Below are 16,201 nucleotides of genomic sequence, written 5' to 3'. Positions count from 1 at the left end.
TATTTTGGATTCCACCCAACATGCCTTACTGTTGGATTGTCTTGCTAAAGATCTGCCTTTCACGAACTGACACCTTCTTGCTGTGCTGGTTGAGGCTCATGGAAATTGTAGTCCAAATCACTAGGCTGGGAAAGGCTGGTACGGACTGTAGGAAGGCATCCCAGGAATACATACGGGAATTGTGGTTTTTCCACCTGCAACTGCCACAGAGACTTTGGCCCTTCCTTGTAATTTCCTGCACCCTTTTGCTCTCATTTCTACCAGTTAATATGTCAGTTTCCATATAGTCACCAATCTAGCCAGCATAGGCTTTGCATCCATGGTTTTTAAACTAGAGAAAATGAGCAGGGATTGTGGGGAGGGGTAATGCAACTCACGTTTATGCAGGGCTCTTTGGTGCAATGGGTCAGTGCGGCTGGCTTGGTAGTTTGAGCCCATCCAGGGGCAGCTGCGGGCAGGATTCCTGTTTTGCAGGGGGTTGGACTAGATGACCCTCGGGGTCTCTTCCAATTCTGATTCTATGCACACACATGCCATCATTTAGCATCTCTAAAGCTGTGTGCGACAACTTTCCGCCTTCGCCTTGCATCTCTGGAGACGCATGTAATTAAGCCGGCGTCAGCATAATCTTATCCTAAGAACGTTGTGAAATGGGAAGCCAGGAGGATATGCAAAATAACAATTTCTGCAAGTCCCTTGTTGGGAAACGCTCATTCGAAATATGGAAAGCTTAAAATCGCAAAGAGAGAATGGTAGTCTGTCTCTGCCTTTATCGCCTGCCACCAACTTAAAATTTCATACGCTCTAGTTGCCAGGCGTATTTCAGAGCAACATGCAGATTCTACACCCACCTAAGTCTATGTGGATCAGATCATGGCTCGCCACACAGCTCTTGAACACAAAAGCTGCATAATGAGAAGGCTAAGGGTCTGCCACCCCAGATAGTACATGAACCAGGTTTTGTCTGAACATATGGCCCATCCATCATCCACTCTACAAGCCATGCAGCTACACCAGTCTTCACCAACATCCATGCTGACTGAGGCTGATGGGAGTTGTAGTCCAAAACAACTGAAGGGAATCAGGCCGGAGAAGGTTGTGCTACACCAGAGGAGTTACATGGGGAAATGCTGGACCACTTTCACTTAGAACACAGGAATTGCATTGCAAAGGCTATTTGCAAAAGGAAAAAAAGAGAAAGGACAGTGATTCATCGAAGAGAGTTCTTTCCAGTTAAACAAAAGGAAACACTGCATAGGACAGAACCGTAATTAAAAACTTAAGCCACAATTTCTACATTCAAACCGGAAAGGGAAAACATAAAAAAACACAAACTGAACATGATTAAAATGCCAAACTTGAAACGCTGTGCATTGTTCTGCAGTTTATTTACTCTGGATTGATTAATCCTTTTCCACTTAAGTCCGCTAGATGCACAGCCTCTGCTTGGTAGCAAAGCGTCCCACCCAGCGCTGCCCTCTCCCCCAGTTAAGACTTTCCTTTGGAAGAACACAATGGAAACTCCAAAGGACTTTTCCTACATACCGAAAGAACAAACAAAACAAGTTTTGTAAGCTCAAAATTCCTTGGAGCAGGAGTGGGCAGACTTCAAAGAGAATCTATGTTGTTTGCATTAAAACTCATAGGTCCACCAACCAAAGTAAAGGACCCCTGACAGTTAACTCCAGTCACAGATGACTCGAGTTGCGGCGCTCATCTCGCTTTACAGGTCGAGAGAGCCAGCGTTTGTCCTCAGACAGTTTTTCCGGGTTATGTGGCCAGCATGACTAAGCCGCTTCTGGTGCAACAGAACACCGAAACCAGAGCAGTGCACTGGAAATGCAGTTTACCTTCCTGCTGGAGTGGTACCTATTTATCTACTTGCACTTTTTGGCATCCTTTTGAACTGCTAGGTTGGCAGGAGCTGGGATAGAGCAACAGGAGCTCACCCCGTCATGGGGATTCGAACTGCCGACCTTCTGGGGTTTAGACCACAGCGCCACCCGCGTCCCTACCCACCAAAGGCAGATGCAAAAAATAGGGGAGACACAGAAGTAAGGAACATATCCTGCCTTAGCACAGCCTCAAGAGTTGGTTTTAGTACCAGAACTGGGCTCACCATCTTTTCACCCAAACTTCCACTCCCAATCGTTCAGTTATTTCCATTTCTGAGAAATAAAAATATGAGGATCAAAAACGCCTGGGAATTTACTGCAAATCATTCAGAAATTTACCAGTAGATCCTGGCGTGTCTTCTACCCATCTCTGCCTTAGGGGGCTGCTGGTTATTTGGCAACACCACTTTAGGGAGATAACGCGAAGGTGATGAGATGCCTCACTTGTCACCGAGGCGGAAGCAAACACTCCTAGGAAACCGTCGTGTGCAACTCAAAATGGCAATCCCCCAATGTAATTTATCCGGTACGTTATTGTTTGGTGCATTTTGGACCAGCAACAGAGCTGAGTGGGACTCTAACAACTCTGCAACACAAACAAAAATAGCCACCCACACAGCTAGTATGCACAAGTTTCAAAAGTCTTCCTTGCTTAGGTTTCGGTTTCAAACATACATCTGTTTTGGGTTTGTTTTTTAAAAAAAGGATCAACGTTTTGGATTCCATAACTGGTCTGTCCTATTTGTTCACAGGGTATGAACTGTATGTATGTGTAAGAGTTGGAGCAGAACTGTGTAGTCTCTCAGTGTTTAAGGTGTAAGAGAGGCCTCAAGGCCCAGATAAACAGGCTGGGACACCCACCCCTCTATGTAACACAGACTTGCGGAAAAATGCGGAGCAGCTTTTCTCACCTTGGTACCCATCAGATGTTTTGGACTACAACTCCCATTTGTTCCAGCCTGTGCAGTCTTGATGCCAGGTACTGATCTGAGTTGTAGTCCAAACACGGGCAAAGGTAAAGGTAAAAGGTAAGGTAAAGGACCCCTGAACGGTTAAGTCCAGTCAAAGGTGACCATGGTGTTGCAGCGCTCATTTCGCTTTCAGGCCGAGGGAGCCGGCGTTTGTCCACAGACAGCTTTTCCGGGTCATATGGCCAGCATGACTAAACCGCTACTGGCGCACAGAGGACCGTGATGAGTGCCAGAGCGCACGGAAACACTGTTTACCTTCCCGCTTCAGTGGTACCTATTTATCTACTTCCACTGGCATGCTTTCGAACTGCTAGGTTGGCAGGAGCAGGGACCAAGCAACTGGAGCTCACTCCATCACGGGGAATCAAAATGCCGACCTTCTGATCAGCAAGTCCAAGAGGCTCAGTGGTTTAGACCACAGCGCCACCCGCGTCCGTACCCAGACGGCACCAGGTTGAGGAAGGAATGGCCGTGAACCCGCCAAATCCCTGCCCTCTGCAATATTATTTATTAAGCATTAATCAAAGTCAATGTACAATATAAGGTAACCACATTTCGAATGCAAAACACTCGGGATTCAAATGTAACTTGCAGTAAGGCATTCAGCTCTGGCGAACACACACACATACACACACAAAAATGTGCCACAGTTCATATGCAACACCTACCCACCCCCTACAAGCACCACAAAGTTAATCTTTAAAACTAACTTCCCACAAAGAAGCAGCCAATAAGCAGTCTGGTGATACAAAACCGTTTTTGCCTGGCACTGAAATCATATAAGAATTGGTGCAAGGTAGACTTTCCTAGGGAGAGCATTCCAAACATTGGGGAGGGGGCGACAGCTGAATAGGGCTTCTCCCTTTAAACCTTTTTGGAGAGCGAAGGAATATATTGCTTAGAAAAGATTCCCCCATCTGTCACCAGATTCCTACTCTATTGCAGTAACCAGGCAAATTCATACTTACCAGTCTGATGTGGTAAAATCTTTCAAACACATCAGTGCACTGGACCACTTAAGTATAAAGTTATTGTCAGATATGTACGGCTCCATCTCCATTAGCCAGGCAGCACTGGGCCCAACATTACCATTGTCTACTTCATAGGTGTGCAGCATGTTCTAGGATGGAGGGTATGTCCTGCTGGCTTCACTAAAACAGCTCCTCATTCATCAAAAGAGAGAGGCATTCAAGCATGCAATCTCATGGAAGCTCTTTGCACTCATCACTGTGGCAGCTGCCTCACCTGTCACCAATTCCTGTGTGTACAATGTTGTACAATTGGCTTTTAACCTGGCCAGTGTTTCCCCAACTTGGGTTTCCAACTGTTGTTGGACTACAACTCCCATCATCCCTAGCTAGCAAGACCAGTGGGTCATGGATGGAAACTGCAGTCCAAAAGCAGCTGGAGACCCAAGTTGGGGAAACATTGGCCTAGAGCAGAGTTTTCCAAACTTTTCGTGCTGGTGACACACTTTTTGAGACGTGCATCATTTCGTGACGCAGTAATTCAGTTCTGCATTGTTTTGTGACACAGTAATTCAGTTTTACTAGCAGACCAGAAGTTAAACTAGCCCCTTTCCAGCCCTGGGAGGAGCATGGGGAGCATTCGTGCAACACGCTGACACGCTAACATGTTGTGACGCAGTTTGGAAAGCTCCGGCCTAGAGGAACTTTCAAGCCTTTCCCCACGTTCTGCTAAAGAAGGAGTGTCAACCTTTTTACACCAGAGACCTACATTTAACAAAAACAATGGAGGCCATTATTGGACTATCTCATATGCTGAAGAACATGGCAAAAAAAGGCAGCCATCTGCACCACTCGCACTGATCTAAACCCACTGCACAGTTTTAGTTATTTTATTTTGAGGATTTTTATTTTATTTATTTCACAACCCTTTCACCCCAAACTTGTCTGCTTCTCTGTTCATTGCATTTTACTTATTGATTTATTTATTTGCAGGCGGGGGAAGAATGATGGGTGTTTATCACCATTCTGGGAGGACTCAACCCACCCAGAGTTCTCCTGCATGCACAGACAGCATATGGGGTGTGGTCACAAAAGGCTTCGGAGACACTCAGTCTGCAGGCACACCATACATTTAAAATACAGTGGTACCTCGGGTTAAGTACTTAGAATCATAGAATCATAGAGTTGGAAGAGACCAAAAGGGCCATCGAGTCCAACCCCCTGCCAAGCAGGAAACACCATCAGAGCACTCCTGACATATGGTTGTCAAGCCTCTGCTTAAAGACCTCCAAAGAAGGAGACTCCACCACACTCCTTGGCACACTCCTTAATTAGTTCCAGAGGCCCGTTCTTAACCTGAAACTGTTCTTAACTTGAAGCACCAATTTAGCTAATGGGGCCTCCCACTGCCGCCGGAGCCCAATTTCTGTTCTCATCCTGAAGCAAAGTTCTTAACCCTAGGTAATATTTCTGGGTTAGCGGAGTCTGTAAACTGAAGCGTATGTAACCTGAAGTGTATGTAACCCGAGGTACAACTGTAGATGACTTTCTCCAAAGAACCCTGGGAACTGGAGTTTAAGGGTGCCAAGAATGGAGGACTGACAAAGCCAATTCCCCAAATCTTTTCTATGCAACAGAGCAAACCAGCAAGGCCTGCCCCCTGGCTATAAAGCAGTGCTTTAAATGATTTGATGTTCCTTGTTTTCATAGGAACCAAACAAGGCTTTTCCTCTTAAGTTTGCAAGATTTACACTTGAACCTGTGACAACCCAACACGAGTGGAGAACATAGGAAACAACTTCGAGGCTCAGGGTAAGAGAATAAGCAGAGAACAGAAGGACAGTTACAGGCATATACTGTGCTATTCTCTCCGAACAAGGGGGGGACGGACGTATTGTTCAGTACAATGATTTTAACAGTTCTGGTTGTGCTTACAACTTTTATCTGGCACGAGCACTCAAAGGACAGCCCTGTGCAGAAGCAGGAAAAACAGAAGAAAGGAGGTTTCTGTTTGCTGGATTCTCTGACTGCTCATTGACCATTCCCAGTACAAAGCTGAGATAGCAAATAGGACAGTACCATCTTGGGCAGAAACTAGGAACGGCTGTTTTCATCCATGCAGGGATCTTTTGCCCAACGTGGGGTTCAAACCCATGACCCCCGAGATTAAGAGTATTATGCTGTACGGAAGGGGCCACCCCAGCTAGGACTTCAATGTGATCTACGAACATTATCTACACAGGAGCCAACTGCAGGCGGGCATCCGGGTAATTTTATTAAGCCCCTAGGAGCTGCACTTTCAGAATACAAAAGAAGACTTTGCACTGCTACTTGGGCTTAAGGATTCTTAACACTTTACTGCTCTTGCAGGAGCGTTTGTTAGATGGTTCCCAGTGCTAAGGCATGGACAGCCAGCTTGAGGCATGGGAGGCACAAACAACCCAAATCATGCCACCCCGAGACATGAGAACTGGCGGTAAACTTGGCACAACCAGATATGCAGCCCAGAAAATGGCTGCCCAGCAGTGGACCAAGCAATATTATCACCGAGATTTTCTGCTAGTTGTAGCAGTGTTAGAAGCTTTAACCAAATGAGGTTACAGTTTCAACCAGTCCCCCTTAAGTGCATACTACCACCTCTGCATGAATTGTAGGTATTCATGTAAGCTGCAATTCGTATTAGTGAAATCTACGGTGGTGGCTTGCGTTAAGATACTTCCTCCCCTTTGGAACGAGGGGCTTCATTAGCCAAGCATGCAAGGCAAGGTGGGCAGATGACAGAGAAAGGTCCACAATCTAGTTTTGTGTTGGAGAACCTAGGTCAGGGTTTCCCAAACTTGGGTCTCCAGCTCTTTTTGGACTACAACTCCCATCATCCCTAGCTAGCAGGACCAATGGTCAGGGATGGTGGGAACTGTAGTCTAAAAGCAGCTGGAGACCCAGGTTTAGGAAACCCTGGCCTAGGCTATAGTTGCTTATTGCTGGGAGCCTTGCAAAGTTGGAACTCTGTCTAATATCCAGGATGTCACTTCTTAAGAGTGCATGAGGCTCGCTTTTCATATATTACTATTAACGTATACACCTTCCTGTCCCAACACTGGACCCCAAGTTGGTCAACAACCAAATTAAAATCCAGCTTTTAAATTCCGGCCGAAAACTTTTCCATTATGTCAGGTTTATGCAGGCAATTAAGAACATATATTTCCAAAAAAGTTAACAGGTGTCTGTTTTTAACTGTTTATATAGTTTCAAAATTTTACGGTTCTATGTGCTGTTGTTGTAAACTACCTTGTTATCTTTTATGAATATTTTTAATAAAATAGAGTTATGTCTTCACAATCAAGAAACTGTGCACTCTTTGAAAGTTTGACACACTTTTGCAAACACGGTGTTGGTGTGTACATTCCAACATGATATTTATGGACGGCAGATTTGAGCTGTGCATAAAATATAATTGAGACTGCACATGCAATCAAAGATGGCTGAACTCTCTTACAAGGTCAGAAACAAGCCCTATACAGTGGTACCTTGGTTTACAACCATAGTTCGTTCCGGAGGTCTGTTTGTAAACCAAAACAGGTGGTAACCCAAGGTGCACTTTCGCCAATGGGGCCTCTAAAAAAAAAAAATGTTCGTAATCCAAAAAAGTAGTAGTAGTAGTAGAAGGGGGTGGGTTGTAATCCAAAATGTATGCAAAGCACTGTTTGTAAACCAAGGTACCACTGTACTGTTAAGAGCCTGATTCTGCAACTTTCTGCATCTTCATACATTCAGCTGAAGCAGAATTTATGTATTCACCAGGCCAATGAGATTTTACAAATGGGGCACTCAAGCCCTCCCTCCAATAACTAGAAATGTTATTTCATCCCACTGCATGCTTCTAAGCTGTCACACTACCTGTTACCCCAAACACTTTCAAGCCTATCCACAAGTAATCACAAGAATTAGGCGCTAGCTTCTTCCTTTCACAAAGCTGGAGAACTACCTAGAGCTACATTGTTGTTTCTACCATAAACACCTCTTTGAAAAGCATTTAAGATGTTGCTATAAACATCCTCTGAGCTCAGAAAGCAGGCCTACTTAGGCTTTCAAGCCCTGCAGAAACTGGAAATTGAAGAGTGTTTTTATGGTATTCAAATTTCAGCTTTCCCGCCTTCCCCATAATAAAACGAAACTGCAACCAGGAACATGCTGTTAAGTGTGTAATTGTTTCCAAGAAGTTTAAAACGAAGTCTAATTTATGGCAGGGGCACTAGAGTCCTCCAGCAAATTCTTGTTGCACAAACCGCATGTGTGTGCGGGGAAAAATAGCAGGCTCAAAGTGATAGCACAAAAGAAATACTTGATGTGACTATCACATACACAATAAGGATTCTGTCAACTAAGCAGAACTTATCAGCCGTATGACATACATGTTGTCTGAATCCAATCTTAAGATTCTGCTACGCAATCAAATTTCTGAAGGATGACACAGCTGCAATTCCTCAACACAGACAATTGTGCTTTTTAAAAAACGTTAAGCTAATGGACAAAAAAATGTCTTCAACGTTTTGTTGTTTCTGTGACAATCCCATTATCTGACAATATATATTTGATTTTGAATATTCATGGTAAGCAACAGAAGGGTTCTTGTCAATCTCAGGTAGGAAGAAGCAGTTGGTGAGAGAACAAACTGCAACTTTTTCTGTATTGCCTCATTAGAAGACAAGCTTCTGGCATTGCATTTGGCACCCAAAGACTGTTCTAGCACGTTCTACGCAAAACCTTTGTATTAGACCTGGCCAAATTAAATGAGAAGCAAGTGATGTTGCAGTATTCAGAACTGTTTGTTTTGGAACACAACCACTAAAGTCGACAGGATGATTCCAGAGGAAATGAACTGCACTCACTGGGCATTTAGACATTTTACCCAAAGATGTGGATCCAGTGAGGGCAAAAGCAGTGTTAGAAACTCAGATATCTAACCTAGGCGCCAAATGGCTCCTAAAACGAAGGTTGCAGTTGCCAAAACAGAATGTCTAGCTGCCATTTTGGGGCAAGAAGGCTCTAAAGTCTTATTTTTCAAATGATGGACTGACTGACTGATTGATTCTCGGTTAAACATCTGGCTAGTTCAGATGACACCTTTGAGCTAGGTTAAGAACTTTGAGAACTTAAAGAAGAAAAGTCACTTGATCCAGGGATATATATTTACCTATTCCGCCCTCTTTTCCTTAATGGTGACTGCTCCTGCTCTCAGGCTGCACAGAAAAAGCAATTTTGTTCCAGAAATTCATTCTGATTGTGCAGATGAAATATAACTGATAGAATTCTACAGGATGTGCTACAGTGGTACCTCTGGTAACAAACTTAAGTCAGTCCGGAGGTGCGTTCTTAACCTGAGGTACCATTTTAGCTAATGGGGCCTCCCGCTGCCATGTGATTTCTGTTCTCATTCTGAGGTAAAGTTCTTAACCTGAGGCACAACTTCCGAGTTAGCAGAGTCTGTAACCCGAGGTGTTTGTAACCCGAGGTGTTTGTAACCCGAGGTACCACTGTATTAGCATGTGAAAACAGTTCAGATCCAATGATCTCCAGATGGTGAAGATGTCAGGTGACTTGGCCACAAGTAATTGAAAGCCGGGTGCAAAATGCACCTGGCTAATTTTGAACACTGGGCAAAAGGTAGATGGAGCTGTACTGACAGACTGCTGGATGGTTTGCAGGAGACACACATGAGGTTTCTAATTCCCAACAAAAACATGACCCCCTCTGCACTGAACTAAACTGGGCTGTTAAAATCCCAAATCTCTAATAATTCTAAAGTCCTCACTCCAGTGCATGTTTCATGGAGCACAGCTAGTTACGGATTCCAGCCCATCTCCCACCAGTTTGCATGTCGGCCTACCCCCAGAGCCATTATTTGGGTTGCACAAATCTGGTGTCTGCCCCACACCCAACAGCCTGCCCGCAGCCACAGACAGAATCAACTCAAACAGCACATTACTCACCCCAAAACTGACAAAATCCAATTACTGATTTTCCTTTGCCAAAGAATCCCACACACAGACTCTATAGACATTCACACTCCATGGGTGGGGTGACTTCTCAGTCCTTTCCGGCTTTCATTCAGGACAACAATGCAAAAAACTACCCCAAATTAAAATGGTCAAGTAAGGAGATCACAACTCAAACAGAGGGACAAGGAAAATGCTGAACACTCCCCACCCGCAGAGCATTGCAGCTTTAACATTAGAGTATTGTTTGATGTTGCCAAGGCTTGTAGGACGTGTCTGTGAACACACTCTGCTTCTTCAATTATGTTATATCTATCCAACCAACCACCCATCCAAACAGTAGTCTCTGGGTCTGGAAGATTTGGGGGTGGCCCCAACCACAGTCATATGCCGGCAAAATCTGAAGCATGCAAACAGAAAATTGGGGGTAAACACCCATAAAATGCTTGCACGCTGTTATCAGAAAGACCCCGGGCTTGGGAAGAAGCTATAGAGTATAATGTAATGTTTGTAGTGCATGGATTTCCTGCTGGTGACCATCTAACACACCAGGCAACTAAATATGTGAACCCTAAGTGACAAACAAGCCTGGGTAGATTAAACCTGCCCAAATTCAGATCAATACAGTGGTACCTCGGGTTACATACGCTTCAGGTTACATACGCTTCAGGTTACAGACTCCGCTAACCCAGAAATAGTGTTTCAGGTTAAGAACTTTGCTTCAGGATGAGAACAGAAATCGTGTTCCGGCGGCACGGCGGCAGCAAGAGACCCCATTGGCTAAAGTGGTGCTTCAGGTTAAGAACAGTTTCAGGTTAAGTATGGACCTCCAGAACGAATTAAGTACTTAACCTGAGGTACCACTGTAGATGCAAAGCTGAAGGTGACATGACAACAAATATATGAGATGGGGGTTATATAAATATTTTATAAACAAATAAAATACAATAAATGGACCATGCAATTTTATGTTAGAAGCCAACCAAATCTTAACAAGTCCCCAGTCTCATGAATCTAAATTATCTACAAAGGAGGCTGTAAAACTTTCACTTGGCCGTATTTCTTTGTGGTCAAAATCAAAGGCATCTCAAAATGTTCAATTCTGCAGTCATGCCATAGGTCAAACCGGAAACTGCACCCTGGCTGCTGCCCCAAGCACACCTAAAATAGGGTTGTGCATTAGATTCTGATAAACCCCATTCTCCCAAGAAATAGTTATGGACGCTTACTTAAAAAATAATAAACCAAAACTTTCACAAAAGCCTTTTTGGCATACTGATGTAAATGAGTAATCAAATCATTTTAAAAGAACAGTAGATCTAACCTAAAGAGAATTTCTTCCAGCACCTCTGAAACCCAGATACTAATGCTAATAATTTCATTATTTATACCCTTCCCATCTGGCTGGGTTGCCCCGGCCACAAATACTACATATTTGTTAACAATTTTGTATGACAAATCAGAGCTAGCTGCTTCAGTTGTATTTTCTGCAAGTTTTACTCTGCTAGACATTTAAAAAAAATATTTTTTGCAATAATATACTCTCTACCATATTTACTAAAATGCAACCACATTAAGAAGATCTACTAAAAATTAAGTTTATCCACGAGAATGGCCTCTTCGGAACACAGCAATTTTCTGAATTCTGCAACTGAAATACCCTAATGCAACCTAAGTGCTCGGGACTACAATGACCATGAGCCTCTGCCAACTCCAGAATCACATGGCCATGCTGAACGGATGTTGTCATTAAAGCAGCAAGTGTACCTGAAATAATAATGTACTAGTCTCCTTTTACCCTTGGCTGCAATTCTGTCCCCTTTCTGATATCTCCCTTATGTCAATTTCTAGATCAGAGGCGGCCATGGTGGGACAATGCAAAGGACTTTCATTAGTCCTAGCCAGCAAGGCCATAGTCCAAGAACACCAGCAGAGCACCATCTGGCTCTAATCTAGATTGCTAGCCCCTTGGGGAAGGGACCAGACCTCTCATTCTTTGTAAAGCACTGTGTCCATGTTCCATGAGCAGACTTACAACCTTCCTTAAAGGCTGTTGATGAAATCTGAGTGTTAAGAGTAAAGTAAGTTAAAGGTAAAGGGACCCCTGACCATTTGATCCAGTCATGACTGACTCTGGGGTTGCAGCGCTCATCTCACTTTATTGGCTGAGGGAGCCGACATACAGCTTCCGGGTCATGTGGCCAGCATGACTAAGCCCCTTCTGGCGAACCAGAGCAGCGCATGGAAACACCGTTTACCTTCCCGCCGGAGCGGTACCTATTTATCTACTTGCACTTTGACGTGCTTTCGAACTGCTAGGTTGGCAGGAGCGGGGACCGAGCAATGGGAGCTCACCCCGTCGCGGGGATTCGAACCACCGACCTTCTGATCGGCAAGTCCTAGGCTCTGTGGTTTAACCCACAGTGCCACCCGCGTCCCCTGAGCCCATTAAATCAATTGACTCATGAGAGCTCCAACTAACTTCACTGAGCTCAATGGGCTTACTCAATCTGACTTAGTCAGAAACTACCCTTAATCTTTAACTAATTTCTGGGTGTAGCCAAATACTACTCTTAATCTAAAGTTAAATTGCTACATATCCTGACACCCAGCAGACTGAGGGCCATTTTATACATTCTGGAGAATCAAATGGTATAATAATAATAATAATAATAATAATAATAATAATAATAATTTTATTATTTGTACCCCGCCCATCTGGCTGGGTTTCCCCAGCCACTCTGGGCGGCTTCCACAGAAACCAAAAAACACTAAAATATCATACATTAAAAGCTTCCCTGAATAGGGCCGCCTTAAGATGTCTTCTGAATGTCAGGTAGTTGTCCATCACCTTGACATCCAATGGGAGGGCATTCCACAGGGCGGGCGCCACCACCGAAAAGGCCCTCTGCCTGGTTCCTTGTAGCTTCGCTTCTCGCAATGAGGGAACCGCCAGAAGGCCCTCGGTGCTGGACCTCAGTGTCCAGGCAGAACGATGGGGGTGGAGACGCTCCTTCAGGTATAATAATAATAATAATAATAATAATAATAATAATAATAATTTATTATTTATACCCCGCCCATCTGGCTGGGCCTCCCCAGCCACTCTGGGCGGCTTCCATAAAAACCAAAAATACAATAAAATATCACACGTTAAAAACTTCCCTGAACAGGGCTGCCTTAAGATGTCTCCTGAATGTCAGGTAGTTGTTTATCGCTTTGACATCTGCTGGAAGGGTGTTCCACAGGGAAGGCGCCACTACCGAGAAGGCCCTCTGCCTGGTTCCCTGTAGCTTTGCTGCTCGCAGTGAGGGAACCGCCAGAAGGCCCTCGGCGCAGTTAGTATACTGGGACGAAGCCGTTTAGGGCTTTAAAGGTCAACACCAGCACTTTGAATTGTGCTCGGAAACGTACTGGGAGCCAATGTAGGTCTTTCAAGACCGGTGTTATGTGGTCTCGGCGGCCGCCCCCAGTCACCAGTCTAGCTGCCGCATTCTGGATTAGCTGTAGTTTCCGAGTCACCTTCAAAGGTAGCCCCACGTAGAGCGCATTGCAGTAGTTCAAGCGGGAGATAACTAGAGCATGCACCACTCTGGCCAGACAGTCCGCGGGCAGGTAGGGTCTCAGCCTGCGTACCAGGTGGAGTTGGTAGACAGCTGCCCTGGATACAGAATTGACCTGCGCCTCCATGGACAGCTGTGAGTCCAAAATGACTCCCAGGCTACGCACCTGGTCCTTCAGGGGCACAGTTACCCTATTCAGGACCAGGGAGTCCCCCACACCAGCCCGCCCCCTGTCCCCCAAAAACAGGTATAGCTTTTCTGGGGCTGTAATACTTTGAGCTGTGGGTGAGGGAGGAATTTCGAATGCTCTGCCCTCCCCATCGAAAAACTCCCTAAACACAGGTATGTCAGGGAGAAGGGTAGGATGACCCAGTCTTACAACATTCACAGGAGGAGCGTTCCAATATGCAATCTCTGGCCTGAAGTGCTATGAAACAGGAGAAGCTTTACTACTTGTTATTCCTCAAGGTATAAAGTGGAAGGAATAGTACACCCATTTATCCTTTGTGCAGGATTCTGCCCCCCCAAAAAAACTCATCATTGAAGTTACCTTTAACATCAGGGGGAAGGATTAAAAAATCCAACCTATACTATTGATTAGATGACCCTGCTAAAAATAAACACTCAAGTCTCTGGCTTTATTTTCGTTCACCCAGGAAAGTTTAGTCGAGGGTTTCCTAAACTTGGGTCTCCAGCTGTTTTTCGGACTAAAACTCCCATCACCACTAGCTAGCAGAACCAGTGGTCAGGGATGATGGGAATTGTAGTCCAAAAGCAACTGGAGACCCAAGTTTGGGAAACCCTAGTTCAGACATTTTTGCTTTGTGAAACTGATGGGAGGTGGAAAGAGCCATGCTCACTTGCTCTGCTAAGCAGAAAATTTTAGATCTTGTTTCAGTTCTCCATTCAATGACAAGCGAGAGCTTGGAAGGAGCACTGCTAAGCCTCAAGCTATTTCTGAAAGACCATGCTTGATCTGGGAAAGAAAAGGCTGTTGGCAAGCTATAAAAAAATCCCAGGTTGAATGTTTTAAAGTCCTTTCCCTCCCTTTTTGAAGGCAATGAGCTAAATCTCCAGACAGTGGAGATTCCACTCAAAACAGGTATTTTGTGTTCCACAAGTATTGACACTGCCAACTGTAGAACCGCAAGAAATTTAAGTCTTCAATAGCCACAACCCACCAGAATGTCTCTCTTAAGCAAGCTTTAGAAGTGAACATGCTCTCAGTAGAAAAAGATCGTGCCATTAAATGAAAAGCAAAAAGCAAATCTGACCTAAAACTGCACAAAGGATGCATTTCAAAGCAGGTAGTGCTGGCAAGTAACGGAAAATTCATGTTCAGCATGCAGAAAACCTCAGGTACCATCCACAGCAGTTCCAGGTACAGCTGAGACAGCCCTCATTCTGAAACAGTGGAAAGATCCTGCCCAAACAGTGCAACAATGCTGAGCTAAATGGACCAATGGTCTAACTCTCTGGGCCACACTTTCAGAATAAAGATTTAATTCAGCCACGCCAAATGTTTTTTTTATAAGATTGGAAAACAAAAAGAAAAAACTCCCAGCAGTGCTTGGTTTTGAAAAGGTATCCATCCATATCCAAATAAAAAAAATATTTTGATACTATACTATACCACACTGAAATGTTTAAATGTTTTATTGAATCTTCCTGCTACGCTTCCCATCATCTCCTGCCACAATCCATGGCAGGAGAACCACTGTCCTAACCTGTTTATGAACAGGAAAGAAAATTGGTTAAAATAGCTTCACCACAGATCTTTGTTTACTGCCTATCTAATTCCATTTGGGGCATGTTTCATCTAAAAGAACAGGAAGAGGATCTGGTGCTGTTCTGATAGTTGCAAATCAGAATTAGCAGAAAGAAGCTCCAATCCCTGCTGAATCAACTCCCGGGTTTTTTCTAGTTAACATTCTTCCATCTCCACTGCGTGTATGGAATAAACTTTAGGTCTTGGTATCCGACAGCTTAATGCTTGCTCTTGATTAAGCAGAAAGACATTTAGCCAGTGATTTCAACGGAAGGGAGCAAAGAGAAATAGCAGCCGTATGATAAACTGTCCTAATAAAAATAGCAAACAATTGCATAATCCAAGCTTTTTCCAATTCTAGTAAAAACCCACTTGGGAAAACCCACTTGGAGAAAAGATGAAGAGGATATGCCAAAAGATCAAAGGCTGTGCCAATTTTCTCCTCTACCATCATGCAGGTTTCAGTCAGTCATGTGCAACTGAAATAAGTTAGTGTGCTCCCACTGAACTTACGGAACTTTCAGCAAACTAGCTCATCGTACCATGGTAGAACATGACAATTTTCAATAAAGAGCACATGTCTCAGGTGAGCTTGCCTCCTCCATTTTCCAGGATAAATGAGAGCCAAGTAAACCTGGAACTGCTACATGGTGCGTTATTCTTTGATGAGGAACGCTGCATATTAAGCAAAGGTAACACAAGAAGTTTGGGGATGTACAACTAAGGTTGAGGCTCCGTGCCACACCTGGAATACAATGTCTCCTCCAACCCAGGAAAAGAAGACGCAGGGATCTTCAGTCATACAACCGGAATTCAGGTGTTCTCAAAGTAACAACCACTCCAGTCTGCCCAAACAGGAAAATCACAGCCTCACCACCACCTCTGGAAATACCAGCCTGCAAACATTTCCAATAAGAGCTAACAGCTCTTCTACAACCTGCTGACAATGGTTGCGTACCAGTTGCCTATCAACAGGGTGGAAGAAAATTATCTTCCAATTTACAAAATATTCTGTGATATTATCATCCAGCAGCAATTAT

At 44.3% G+C, this 16,201-nt stretch overlaps 1 protein-coding gene across 2 annotated transcripts in view; it reads right to left on the bottom strand.

Moving 5' to 3' along the window:
- Positions 1-16,201, bottom strand: part of VAPB (VAMP associated protein B and C) — a 78,866-nt gene that overhangs the window by 21,960 nt on the left and 40,705 nt on the right. The window lies entirely within an intron of this gene.

This window comes from Podarcis vaucheri (assembly GCF_965113315.1).
Source record: "Podarcis vaucheri genome assembly, chromosome: 6".
Taxonomy (NCBI): domain Eukaryota; kingdom Metazoa; phylum Chordata; class Lepidosauria; order Squamata; family Lacertidae; genus Podarcis; species Podarcis vaucheri.
This window is presented reverse-complemented; position numbering and strand designations above follow the sequence as displayed.